At 34.6% G+C, this 14,953-nt stretch overlaps 1 pseudogene; it reads left to right on the forward strand.

Annotated features, from left to right (window-relative positions):
- Positions 1 to 2,582: 2,582 nt before the first annotated feature.
- On the forward strand, positions 2,583 to 4,410 carry LOC115846741 (heterogeneous nuclear ribonucleoprotein K pseudogene; annotated as a pseudogene).
- The last annotated feature ends 10,543 nt before the right edge of the window (positions 4,411 to 14,953 follow it).

Genomic DNA, 14,953 nt, shown 5'->3' on the forward strand with positions numbered 1-14,953 from the left:
ACATACAAATATCTGTATGTGTGTCTCTTCCACAAATGGGAACATTGTGTGCGTAAGTGTTCTGCAACTTAGTTTTTCAGCTTAACAATTTTTTCTGTGTTAATACAAATAAACAGATCTACCTCACATTTTTTTTACTACTGCCACATATTTTGGCACCCTTTGGCCCAGCCAAATTGACACATAAAATTAACTGTCACATCTATTTATTCCTATGTGGCTTGCTTTTTTGTCTATTATTATGTATTTGCAATGCATCCACATTAACACATGTAGAGGTAGTTTATTTTCCTATTGAATTCAATTTTTTGAATATGTCACAATTTATAAATTTCACTGTTGATGAACATTTAGGTTGTCTTATGTATTTATTATTTGAGCAAAGCTATAGACATTTTTTACATGCCTCTTGATGTATATGTAAAAGAGTTTTTAAGGTATACCTCCAATGGAAAATGCTGAGTTATAAGGTATGCATAGAACCAACTTACTATGTAATGCCTAATTGTACTTTTTCAAATAAGTGTTGATATCTGGTAGGGTACATGATTCCAACTTATTCTTCTTCTGAACTGTCTTGACTCTTCCTGATTCTTTGCTTTTCCACATATTTTCTGGATTTAGCATGTCAAGTGCCACAAAATCTCTCATTCTTTTCCTTTACAGCTTCTTCATAAGAAGTCCTTTCCTATATCAAGTTTATAAACATATCTTCATTTTCTTCTAATACTTTTTGTTTTTTATGTTTAAGCCTTTAACCCCATCAGGAAATTATTTTGTGTTTGGTTTAAGTTCAGGGTTGATTTTTAAAAAATAGTTGTCCAACTGTCCCAAAACAGTTTATCAAATATACCCTAATTTCCCTGCTTATATGAATAAACCACTTTTATCAACCACTAAATTCCTATATAAAAATGGATCTATTTTCTATTGAACTATTTTTGTCTATTTTGTGCCAGAATCATAGTACCTTAATTACTAATACCTTTATTATGTTTTGATCTTTGGAAGGGTTTATTAGTTTCATGTGGCTATTGTAACATATTCCAACAAAATGGGTGGCTTCAAAACAGAAATTTATTCTCTCAGTTCTGGAGACCAGAAGTCCAAAATCAAGGTGTTGGCAGAGCCACATGGAACATTTTGTTGCCTGAATCTTCCATCTGCATCACTCCAATCTCTACTTCCATCTTCAAATGACCTTCTCCTCTTCTATCTCCGTAATCCCTCTCTGCTTCACTCTTATAAGTACACTTGTCTTTGGGCCTACCCAGTTAATCCAGAATAATCTTGTCTCACAGTCCTTAACTTAATTATATCTGCAAAGCCCCCCCCTTTTTTTTTTCAAATAAGGTAACTTTCACTGGTTCTGGGGATTAGCCTGTGGACATATCTTTTGGGAGGCTACCATTCAACCCACTACAAAGGACAAAAGTGCCCTCTTATTTTTAAAAAAATTCCTTGTGTATTTTTTGTTAATTTTTTTCTCCTAGATAAATTTTAGAATAAATCTGTGAAGTTAAAAGATTCACATTAACATTTGGTTGTAATGGGGTTTAATTTATAGAATAATTTTGGAGATTTGACTTCTTTTTCTTTTTTTTTTCAGAATTCAGGATTTTAGTGATGAATACAGTGATTCTCCTAATTCATTTCTTTCTCCCCTCTCTTATATTGCTCCTCTTAGAATTTTTCCCCACTGTGACCCCCAATTAGTATCTTTTTTTTTAATGTCTTTATTGGAGTATAATTGCTTTACAATGGTGTGTTAGTTTCTGCTTTATAACAAAGTGAATCAGTTATAAATATACATATGTCCCTATATCTCTTGACTTCTTTATAGTACTAAATCTTCCCATTCAGGAATGTGCAATATCCCTCCACTTCTCTGGAGTTATTTTTACTTGTTAGAAAAGTTCTATTGTTTTTTTCTTATACATCTTACACATTTATTTTTTAATTGAATACTTATTCTTAAGATTATTTTACTAGTTATATTTAGATTTGTTGGTTTTGAGAATAGAGTCTGTTTTCCTGATATTATCAACTTGGTTATTGTTGGCATATAGGAAAGCTATTGACTTATTATATTTTTAAAATTTTATATAGTTTTAATTCCTGCTCAGTTTTTCAACTGATTTTCATGGATTTTCCTGGAAGATTATCATACTGTCTGCAAATAATCATAGTTTTGTGTCTTACTTTCCAATGTTTATACAGTATTACTTCCTTTTTCTTTTTGATTGAATTAGCCATGACCTCCTTTACAATGCTGAATATACTGAGCACAAGAAACATCATTGTATTGTTTGTGATATTACTGGGAATGCTTTTAATATATGATCATATGATCATTGCTGTAGTATTGTTTTCGATTCCTTTAATCACATTAGGAAGTTCATTTATTTTTCACTCATATTTTGTTGGTTGTTTGCTTGTTCTCTTTCATGTGGTTCTTTAAAATCAGGAATTAGTGTTGTATTTTATTAAATATTGTGGCACCAATTGATATGTTCATGCGAGTGTTTTGCTTTAACCTTCAAATTCATTTTCTTAGTTCTCTGTCTAGCTGTGACTGGCTGAGGCGGCGCGGCGGCATAGGGACGGTAGCCTTGCCCGATTGGTGTGTCCCTTTAATACAAGAAAATGGAAACTGAACAGCCAGAGGAAACCTTTCCCAACACCGAAACCAATGGCAAATTTGGTAAATGCCCTGCTGAAGATATGGAAGAGGAACAAGCTTTTAAAAGATCTAGAAACACAGATGAGATGGTTGAATTACACATTCTGCTTCAGAGCAAGAATGCTGGGGCAGTGATTGGAAAAGGCGGCAAGAATATTAAGGCTCTCCGTACAGACTACAATGCCAGTGTTTCAGTCCCAGACAGCAGTGGCCCCGAGCACATATTGAGTATCAGTGCTGATATTGAAACAATTGGAGAAATTCTGAAGAAAATCATCCCTACCTTGGAAGAGGGCCTGCAGTTGCCATCACCCACTGCAACCAGCCAGCTCCGGCTCAAATCTGATGCTGTGGAATGCTTAAATTACCAACACTATAAAGGAAGCGACTTTGACTGCAAGTTGAGACTGTTGATTCATCAGAGTCTGGCAGGAGGAATTATTGGGGTCAAAGGTGCTAAAATCAAAGAACTTCGAGAGAACACTCAGACAACAATCAAGCTTTTCCAGGAATGTTGTCCTCAATCCACTGACAGAGTCGTTCTTATTGGAGGAAAACCTGATAGGGTTGTAGAGTGCATAAAGATCATCCTTGATCTTATATCAGAGTCTCCCATTAAAGGACGTGCTCAACCTTATGATCCCAATTTTTACGATGAAACCTATGATTATGGTGGTTTTACAATGATGTTTGATGACCGCCATGGACGTCCTGTGGGATTTCCCATGCGGGGAAGAGGTGGTTTTGATAGAATGCCTCCTGGTCGGGGTGGGCGTCCCATGCCTCCATCCAGAAGAGATTATGATGATATGAGCCCTCGTCGAGGACCTCCTCCACCTCCTCCCGGACGAGGTGGCCGGAGTGGTAGCAGAGCTCGGAATCTTCCTCTTCCTCCACCACCACCTAGAGGGGGAGATCTAATGGCCTATGACAGAAGAGGAAGACCTGGAGACCATTATGATGGCATGGTTGGTTTCAGTGCTGATGAAACCTGGGACTCTGCAATAGATACATGGAGCCCATCAGGGTGGCAGATGGGTTATGAACCACAGGGTGGCTCTGGATATGATTATTCCTATTCAGGGGGTCGTGGCTCATATGGTGATCTTGGTGGACCTATTATTACTACACAAGTAACTATTCCCAAAGATCTGGCTGGATCTGTTATTGGCAAAGGTGGTCAGCGGATTAAACAAATCCCTCATGAGTCAGGAGCGTCGATCAAAATTGATGAGCCTTTAGAAGGGTCCGAAGACCAGATCATTACCATTATAGGAACACAGGACCAGATACAAAATGCACAGTACTTGCTGCAGAACAGTGTGAAGCAGTATGCAGATGTTGAAGGATTCTAATGCAAGATATTTTTTCTTTTTTATAGTGTGAAGCAGTATTCTGGAAAGTTTTTCTAAGACTAGTGAAGAACTGAAGGAGTCCTGCATCATTTTTTTTTATTTGCTTCTGTTTAAAAAGCCAACATTCCTCTGCTTCATAGGTGTTCTGCATTTGAGGTGTAGTGAAATCTTTGCTGTTCACCAGATGTAATGTTTTAGTTCCTTACAAACAGGGGTGGGGGTGGGGGAGGGTGTGCAAAAACTAACATTGAAATTTTGAAACAGCAGCAGAGTGAGTAAATTTTAATTTTTGTTCATTGTTGGTGGTTTAAAAAAAATCCCCCCATGTAATTATTGTGAACACTTTACTTTGTGATCACTGTAACATTTGGGGGGCGGGTGGGACAGGGAGGGAAAGTAACAATAGTCCATATGTCCCTGGCATCTATTCAGAGCAGTGTGCAGAATGTAATGCTCTTTTGTAAGAAACGTTTTATGATTTTTTAAATAAATTTAGTGAACCTATTTTTGGTGGTCATTTTTTTTAAGACGGTCATTTTTCAAATGGCTGAATTCCCCCCAACCTGCCCCCAAACTAAACACTAAGTTTAATTTTCAGTCCTCTGTTGGATATAAATAAATGCATCTCGGACTTAGGCAAAGTATCTTGACACATTCAGTTCTGGTGATTTCTTAAGTGATTTGAAAGTCCATTGCTTGGGAGGAAATTCCACCACACATTCATGCTTATAATAAGCTGGGGATTTTTGTTTGTTTTTGCAAATGCTTGCCCCTACTTTGCAACGATTTTCTGTTTGTAATTGTGAAGAACCAAGGTGGGGAGCAATACAACAGATGGAGTAGTTGGTATAAGTATATACCAAAAGCCTAATGGCAGAAAGTTTTATTAATCAGAATAATACTTGGTTATGGAAGTGACTGATGCTAAATAAATTCTGATTATTTTTTATTAGATAATTTCTCACCTATAGACTTAAATTGTCAGCTTGGTAGCGTCTATTAGTTAAACTTTGTAAAATATATATATATATATATTCTTGTTTTTCCATTGTATGCAAATTGAAAGAAAAAGATGTACCATTTCTCTGTTGTGTGTTGGATTATGTAGGAAATGTTTGTGAACAATTCAAAAAAAGATGAAAAAAGTTCCTGTGGATGTTTTGTGTAGTATCTTGGCATTTGTATTGATAGTTAAAAGTTCACTTCCAAAATAAAACTCCCAAAATGCTAGAAAAAAAAATTCATTTTCTTAATGTTGTACCACACTTGACATTCTATGGTAAACTGATTTAATCATAATGTGTTACTCATTATATATTTTCAGTTTTGTCATCTGTGTTTCTAAATGAGGTTCAACTATTATTTTCCTTACTTCCACCCTCCTCCCTTCTGTTCTTTTTGTGTTCTGCTGACCAATTTGCCATTAGGGTGCACAAGCCTCATAAAATGAGTTAGGTAGCTTCCCATCTTTTCCTGTGTTTCATGTGAGTCTGCTGTTGCTTTGACAGGTAGATAGTTCATACTTTGATCACTTCTGTTATAGTTATTACAATATTCAGATTGCCTACTTCTTCGTGAATGACCTAATTTAAATTTCCCTGGAAAACAATTGATTTAATCTAAAATTTTAAATTAATTGGTATAGAAATATATATATATATTTACTCCTTAAACTTCTCCATATCTGCCATTATTAATTGTCTCTAATTCTCCTAGGGTACTGCCTTCTTGACTTTGTGTGTTCTCACTACATTTGGAGTTTCTCTTGCCTTCAAAATGCTCTTTCCTCATCATGTTTTAAGCTGTTGATATTGTTCTTCTCCTGTTTCTCAGTAAAAATGCCATGCCATAAGCTCTTAACTTTTAGAAAGTTCTGTTTCTAGCACCTTGTAGTCCCCTCTCTTGTTTCCAGTGGTCTCAGGGATTTATTCTTTTTAAAAAATCTTTTTCTGGCACTTTAAAAAACTTGGAGCAATAAAAGAGATGAACTTGCATTTTGAATCTTACATGCAAATATCCAACCCCATCTGCTAAATGTCCCTAAATCTAGCTTCATTTTCTTTGGATTATTTGATAAACCACAAGACTGGATTTCTTAAGTATCCCAGATAACTGAGTTTACTATAGTTCCTTTAAAAAATAATATACAATTATACTTTGTTCTATGTAGAGAAGCTCAAATATTAGGCAAATAGAAGGGAAGGCTTATTGTAACTTGTGTTTGAAAGTGAGTGATAACTAGTAGGATTAAGGTGGTAAATGACTGAGATGTTTATACTTGGATAGTTTATATTGAAAGAAAGGTTGGTTTTTAGACTAATACTGGCTGCCTTTGATTCTGGCTCTCAGATTTCAAACAAGACATGTTTTCTTCTTATGGCCTCTAGCAGCCTCTCAATGCTACCTGTGCCAAGTCCCATCACACCATAGTGCAATAATTAAAAAAAATAGTATATACTACTACAACATTTTATGTTCCCTCAGCACAGGGTCATCTTTGTGACTTGAAGGCTCCAGCACAGGGACTTGCATGCAATAAGTATTAGTTGCACTTAAATTTACTCTTTTGGATTTTTGTAACCCAGATACCAGCTGGGATCACTCTGCCCATTAAACCTAGGTAAGATAATCTCAAATCTCCTTTGCTCGTCTTGTGGAAAGTCTAATGCTCTTGCAAAGATTTCTGTAAATTCCTGGTGGCTTATATTTCTCCCAGCCAACTCTGACTCTGATTTCCAACTTCTGCTGAATTCTTACTCTCTATTTTATGTCTTACTTTAATTTTATATGGTATTGGCTCCCCAAATGACACTCACATGAAATGATTCTGTGTTGTGGACTTTTATTAAAGATTCAGGGCTATTATTGAGAGGAGTTATACTATACTAAATATATAATTTGAAATCGAATATCATATTTCCATAGTTTTTGAGAAGCCCCTTGGCCATTTGTCTCAGTTCAGGTCTTGACCTTTCATCATTATTGTCTGGCCCTCTCTGTCTTTTTCTAGCTCCTTCACTTTTTCTCACTCCTCTGCTCTCCGCATCCCACCTCCAATTCTGTTAATGTATTGATACTATACAGAACAGTTTAAAAACCTCATTGTTGAGTGCTTCCAACAGTTATCCAGAGTTTTGTAATTATAGAGACTTGAGTGTATCATTTTTTATTCAGAGGTGATTAGGTTCTAGTGAATTATTGCTAACCAAACTCACATGAATCTGACACATCCAAAATGTCCATTTAAATATTTCTAATATGGAATATACCTTCTCAGTGATCTGAGAACATGCTCTGAACCTCAGGTAAGTTTCACTGGCTCCAAAAATTTAACTTAACTCAAACATTCCTCCCCATCAATGGAGTTCAAAGATAACTTTCTCTCTGGTGGCTTAATTAGATTTCAGTTTCTTTAAACTCATAACACATCTACAGATTAACCTTAATATCTAGTAACATATGCAATCAGACAAAAGATAATTTTCATTTGCGACAGTCACCATAGTACATTTATCACATTTATATTGTGTGTCACAGAGAAAGGCCCACTTATCTTGACCCTAGATTTTGGAGTCCATTATCTTTTCGTGGGGCCCAAATCATCCTATTTATCTATGTCAGTGACCCTAAGCTACTAATATTGATATCCATATTCAAAATTCAAGTTCATGATTTTTGAATTTAGTATCAGCTATGCTGTAGAAGTTAAAAGGCCAGAGGAAACAATTAGATATGCTATTCATGTGATTCAATCCATCAAATATAGATGAAGTGTTTGGTATCTGACAAGTACTGAGGAGAATTAGTAAGACATGATTCCTGTCTTAGAGAAAATTATAGCTTGTAGGTGACAGAGGCATTCCTTGAAGGATCATCTAGGAAGCAGTGCCTGTTCTTTGGATACCAAAGTCTCCATTCTCCTGTTCTTTTCAATTATAAGCGTTTATATTTGTTAGATAACTCTAATAGACTTTTTCCTAACCTTTTTGGTCTAAAACCATTGTAACCACCTTCCTGTTCTTTTAATACATGAACTGTGCTCTTGCCTTTGAGCCTTTGTGCTGATCGTTCCCTCTGCCTGGAACATCACACCCCCAGGTAGCCACATGCTTGTCCCCTCACTTTATTTAGATCTCTGCTCAAGTGTCATCTCAATATGGAAGATTTGCCTGACCATCCTATGTGTCATTCTCTAATTTATGCCTTTAGCCTGCTTTATGTTTCATCTCAACACTTCTCATCGTGTATTCTTCATCCTCACTTGAATATAAGCTCCATAAAATGGACTTTGTATTTTTTTTTCAATGTCAAATCTCCAGCACCTAGAATGTCTGGCATAATAGGCACCCAATATTTGCTAAATGGTGAATTATCAATCTATAATTTCTTGAACCTGCCTAGGGAATAAAACATTTTGTCATTTTTCCTATGATATATGGTAGGAAAGTGATTTTCAATTAAAATGTTTTATTTTAGATGAGTCAATTAGGAAAGATTTATTATATAAAATACATTTAGGGCTTCCCTGGTGGCGCAGTGGTTGAGAGTCCGCCTGCCGATGCAGGGGACACGGGTTCGTGCCCCAGTCCAGGAAGATCCCACATGCTGCGGAGCGCCTGGGCCCATGGGCCATGGCCTCTGAGCCTGTGCGTCTGGAGCCTGTGCTTCGCAACAGAAGAGGCCACAACAGTGAGAAGCCCGCATACCACAAAAAAAAAAGAAAAAGAAAAAATATTTTAAAATAATTTTTAATCATATTAAGTATGCAGTACTTCTGTTTCTCACTATTTAATAAGCCAAGCATATTCTCTAATTTACTTAATTATGTAAGAAAAAGCATGATATGTAACTGATTTTTTAAATTATGTATGAAATTCTTATATATTGCTCTTACAAATTTAACTGGTTTATTTTTTATCATTTTCCTTTCATATATCAAAATAATGAGATAATAATAACAGTAGGTAACATTAATATGTAGCTTATTATTCCCACGCACCGTTCCAAGCATTTTGCATGTAAAAACTCATTTAATCCTCACAACAACCTCATGAAGTATATACTATTATTGTTCCCATCTTCGAAGTGAGAAAGCTGAGGTGCAGATATGTCCAAATTCCCACAAGTTCAAACTCAGAATTTAGGCTGGTATTTTATCCAGTAAGTTGTTTACAAATAATAAATTGCAGGTGTGAGTTTTTTATTGAAGTATAGTTGACTTACATTATTAGGGGTACAACAGAGTGATTCAATATTTTTATAGATTATACTCCATATAAAGTTATTATAAAATATTGGCTATACTCCCTGTGCTGTACATTACATCCTTGTATCTTATTTATTTCTAGTAGTTTGTACCTCTTAATCCCCTTCCCCTATGTTGTTCCTCCTCCAGTCCCTCTCCCCACTGGTAACCACTAGTTTGTTCTCCGTATCTGTGTGTCTGTTCCTGTTTTGTTATATTCATTCGTTTTATTTTATAGATTTCACATATAAGTGAAAACACAGTATTTGTCTTTCCTAACTTATTTAGCTAAGCATAATACCCTTCAGGCCCATACATGTTTTTGCAAATGGCAAAATTTTCATTCTTTTTTATGGCTGAGTAATATTCCACTGTGTGTGTGTTTGTATATATATATATATATATATATATATATATATATATATATATACACCACATCTTCTTTATCCATTCATCTGTTGATGGACACTTAGCTTGCTTGCATGTCTTGGCTACTGTACATAGTGTTGCTTGGAAGGTTGGGTTGCATGTATCTTTTTGAATTAGAGTTTTCATCTTTTTTGGATATATGCCCAGGAGTAGAATTACTAGATCATATGGTAACTCTAGTTTTAGTTTTCTAAGGAACCAACATACTGTTTTCCATAGTGGCTGCACCAGTTTACATTCCCACCAACAGTGTAGGAGGGCTCCCTTTTCTCCACACCCTCTCCAGCATTTATTATTTGTAGACTTTTTGTTGATGGCCATTCTGACTGGTGTGGGGTGATACCTCAATGTAGTTTTGACTTGCATTTCTCCAATAATTAGTGATGTTGAGCATCTTTTCATGAGCCTGTTGGTCACCTGTATGTCTTCTTTGAAGACATTTCTTTTTAGGTCTTCTGCCCATGGGTTGTGTATTTTCTAATTATTAAGTTTTTTCTTTTATATATTCTCAATACCAGTCATTGATCAAATATGTGCTCTTCAAATGTGTTCTCCTAATCTGTGTGTTGTCTTTTCATTCTCGTTAAAAGAGAAGTTTTGAGTTTTGATGAAATACAATGTATCTCTTTTTTAATGGATTTTGCTTTTTTTGTCATATCTAAGGAATCTTTGCCTAGTCCAAGGTCACAAAGGTTTTCTCCTATGTTTTCCTTGAAGAGTTTTATAGTTTCAGGTTTCGCATTTAGGTCTTTCATCCATTTAGACTTCAATTTTGTATGTGGTGTTATGTATGAGTCAGTTCATGTTTTCGAATATGACTGTCCAATTGTTGCACGTTGGTCGAAAATCAACTGGACACATATGTGTGGATCTAATTTTGGAATCTCTGTTCTATTCCATTGGTTTATGTATTTATCCTTTCACCAATACCACACTGTTGACTGAAAAAAAATTGCACAACCTAAAAGTTGAGAATTATGTGTTATTCTGCAGACATACTGAGGACTTAAGCCAAAGAGACAGGCTCTCAGATAGCTCTGAGGGATTGTTCTGAAGAGGTAAGGGAGGAGCCAGGATATATAGGAGTTTTTGCAACAACACCCCCGCCCCCAACCAAGTAGTAGGAACATCAAAAGATTACTGTTAATTAAAAAAAAACAGACTTCTAAAGTTAATGAATTTAGCACTTTTCTGTGTATGGGAAGATGCAAAAGTCTGGGGTCTGGGCTCATTGAAATCATTCCTTTGATATGCACCTCAGCTATCTAGGGCCAGTATTGTTTTTCTCCATCCTGAATTCCCTCACAGTTCACAATCCGGGATAGCCACAGTGGCTGATGGCGTGATGGCTGCAACATCCTTTGTTTACTGATATGGCAGGCAATGTTCTTTGTCCACAACACTGTCTTTTTTTTTTTTCTGGCCATGCCACATGGCAGAGTGCCAGGTCTTAACCACTGGTCCACCAGGGAATTCCCCACAACACTGTCTTGATTACTGTAGCTTTGTAGAAAGTCTTGAAAATGGATAATTTAAGTTTTCCAACTTTGTCCATTTCAAAATTGTTTTTCCTCCTATAGTTGCTTTGCTTTTCAATATCAATTTTAGAATCAGTTTCTATAAAAATTTCTCCTGGAATTTTTATTGAAATTCCATTCAAATCATAGATCACTTTTACGTCTTATCAATATTGAGTGTTACAATCCATGAACACAGTATACAAGTATACCTCAGAGATATTGTGGGTTTGGTTCCAGACCACCACAATAAAGTTAATATCGCAATACAGCAAATCATGTGATTTTTTTTGATTTCCTAGTGCATATAAAAGTTATGTTTACACTATACTGTAGTCTATTGTGTGCAGTAACATTATGTCTTAAAAACAATGTACATACGTTAATTTAAAATGCCTTATTGATACAAAAAATGCTAACCACTTTTAGTGAGTCATAATCTTTTTGCAATAGTAACATCAGAAATCACTAATCACAGATCACCATAGCAAATGTAATAATAATGAAAAAACTTAAATATTCCAAGAATTACCAAAATGTGACACAGAAGCATGTAGTGAGCAAATGCTATTGGAAAAATGGTGCCCATAGACTTGGTTGACACAGAAATTCAGTTTGTAAAAAACCTGCATTTTCTGTGAAGTGCAATAAAATGAGATATGCCTATATCTTTCCTTTATTTTAGGTCTTTTGATTTCTTTCATTAGTGTTTCACTGTTTTCAGCACACAGCTCATACATATATTTTCTTAGATTTATACCTAAGTATCTAATGGTTTTGGTGCTATTGTAAGCCATAATATGTATTATTTCAATTTCCATTAGTTCACTAATAGTGTATAGAAATATAATTGATTTTTTCATATTGATCTTTTATCCTGAGATCTTGCTAAATTCACCTGTTTGTTCTCATCGCTTTTTTGTACATTTTTGGGACTTTTTAAATTGACAAGTGTGTTTGAATAGAGACAGTTTTGTTTCTTCCTTTCTAGTCTATATGCATTTTCTTTTCTTATTGCACTGGATAGGACTTTTGGCACAATATTAAATAAGAGTGTGGAGAGCTGACATCCTTTCTTTGTTCCTGATCTGGAGAAAGCATTCAATCTTTCACTGTTAAGTATGAAGTTAACACTAGGTTTTTTGTAGATACCCTTTATCAGGTTGTTGGGATTCCCTTGTATTCCCAGTTTGCTGAGTTTAAAATTTTTATTTTTATTTTTTTATCATGGATGAGCATAGAATTTGGACAAATGCTTTTTCTGAACCTATTGAGATGATCATATGTTTTTTCTTTAGTCATTGTTTCATTTTTGGATGTAAAACTAGCTTTGAATTCCGTGGATAAATCCCACTCATCATGATGTATTATCATTTTTACACATTGCTTCATTCAGTTTACTAATATTTTGCTGAGAATTTTTGCATGTATGTTCATGAGTGATATTGGTCTTTAGTTGTAAATTGATCTATGTAACCAGTCAGTTTTCTAAGCTCTTATTTCTAATAGTTGGTAGATTCTTATGGCTTATTCATGTGGAAAATTATATCATCTAGAAGTAGTGGACTTTATTTTCTTCTTTCCAAATCCTCATGTCTTTAACTATTTGTGTTCTTTATTTCATTAGACTGTTTAGGACCTACAGTGCAATATTGAATTGATCTGGTAATATTAGATATCCATGTCTTTTGCTTAATTATAAAGGAAGTACTTTTAATTTTTCCCATTTAGGATGAAGATGTGGTAGATTCTTGTAGATATTCTTAATACATTTAAGCAAGATGTCTTCTTATTTCTAGTTTATTAAGAAACTTTTCTCTTGTTTTTCATTCATTAATGGGTGTTGATTTCTACCAAATGCTTTTCCTACCATGAAATGATCATACTTTTTTCTCCTTTAAAGTGGTAAATGACATGTATATATTTTCTAATATAAACCATCCTCAAATTCTTGGGATAATCCTAGCTTGGTCATGGTATATTTCCTTTTTCACACTCTAGGATTTAGTTAGCTTTTTGTTTAGGACTATAGCATCTCTAGTAACATTTGAAATCACCCATAGTTGTCTTTTCTCTTACTATCTTTGTTTGGATTTATTATGGCTGCTAAGCTGTGTAATATTTCCTCCGATTCTAATTCTTTGGAAGAATTCTCATAGTATTGGAAAAATCTTTTCCTTGAAAGTTTGTTAGATTTTTCTTGTAAAACTCTCTGGGTATGGTGTTTACTTTTGAAAATTTTTAAAACTACTTCTTTAATTTCTATGCTATTGGAATCTTTATACTTTTTATTTCTTCTTGAATCAGTTTGGCAATTTATATATTTCCATGAAATTGTCCATTTCATCTAACTTTTCAAGTTTACTGACATAAGATGTTTGGCAACCTTTTAATAACTTTCTAATATCTTCTTTAATTGTGATCATGTTTCATTTCTTCTTTATAGTATTTTATACCTCCTGTCTTTTTGAAGGTAGATATTACCAAGAGTTTTTTTTTTTTTTTAGCATTTCTATGTCTGAATCCTGTTTTTGATGTTCATAGATCACAGTGACATGCTACATCTGACACCTACTAAGTTCTGGTAATGGGTAGAGGCTATCAAAATTCATCTAGCAAAAAGAGGGTCTATTTATAGTGGGGTTTAAAAAATTGAATACAAGGATTAAGCTCATGATTTTTAGGCATTTTCTTGAAATCTGATAGAAATCCTTCCTCCCCTTGTCTCTCCATCCTTAAGCTATCAAGTGTGAGAAGCAATAAATAGGTCATTGTACTTCAGCTACAGTAAAATAAGGAGAATTGTTAATGAAATTGAAAGTGATGATTAATAATATATGTATACTGCAATCTTTTGGAGGCAAATATAACAATGGCACTTGAATTTCAATGCACAGTGTACATGGGAATCTTTTTCACTTATGGTATTATTAACACAAAACACATAAGTCCTTTTTTTTCCTATTTCTTCAGCTTTCTCTGTGCCAAACAAGATACCTAAGTTATACCACTTTGACAATCCAAGAAGTTGGCAATTATTAGTAGTTTTTGAAAAACAACAGACCAAAAGATTGTTCATTTGAATTTGACTTTGTGATGCTTTAAAGATTATCAAGGTGACAGTTCTTAAATCAGTTATACCAAAGGTGGAGTGTTTACATTAGAGGTGAAAGGTAGATTTAATTAAGAAAGAAGAACCATCTAGAATGTCCTGTTTCAAAGTGTTGTTTCTTAAATTCAAACCTATGCTACTAGCTATAGCTTTTGGAGCATATACTAAGTTCCAAGTATTGTGTAAAAGCTTTACATATATTTTCTCTGTTAGTCCTCATAATAAGCCTGAGAGGTAAGGAAAATTATTACCATTAGTGTGTTAAAGATGAGGAAATTGAAGCACAGAGATGCCTCATGGTTAAAATATTATTAAGGGTTTCAAAAGAAGTTTGGCTCCAGAGCATCATTACATTGTACACCAAAGAAGAACTATTTTTTCTGGTTTACTCAACCCAGGTTTATTTCTTGCTCACATTATATGTCCAGCACAGGTCAGAGTAACTTAATACTTTAAAAACAGTACATGTAGCTAAAGAGGTAAAGAAGTTCAGTGACCTAAGGATGAAGCATGCCTAATTGAACCAAAATATTTGCACTTGAAACTGTTCAGCATTCCTTGAGAATGGCCCGTGCCTACTGTAAATACAGGGATGTTAAATCTTATCAAAGA

Source organism: Globicephala melas, chromosome X, assembly GCF_963455315.2.
Source record: "Globicephala melas chromosome X, mGloMel1.2, whole genome shotgun sequence".
Taxonomy (NCBI): Eukaryota; Metazoa; Chordata; class Mammalia; order Artiodactyla; family Delphinidae; genus Globicephala; species Globicephala melas.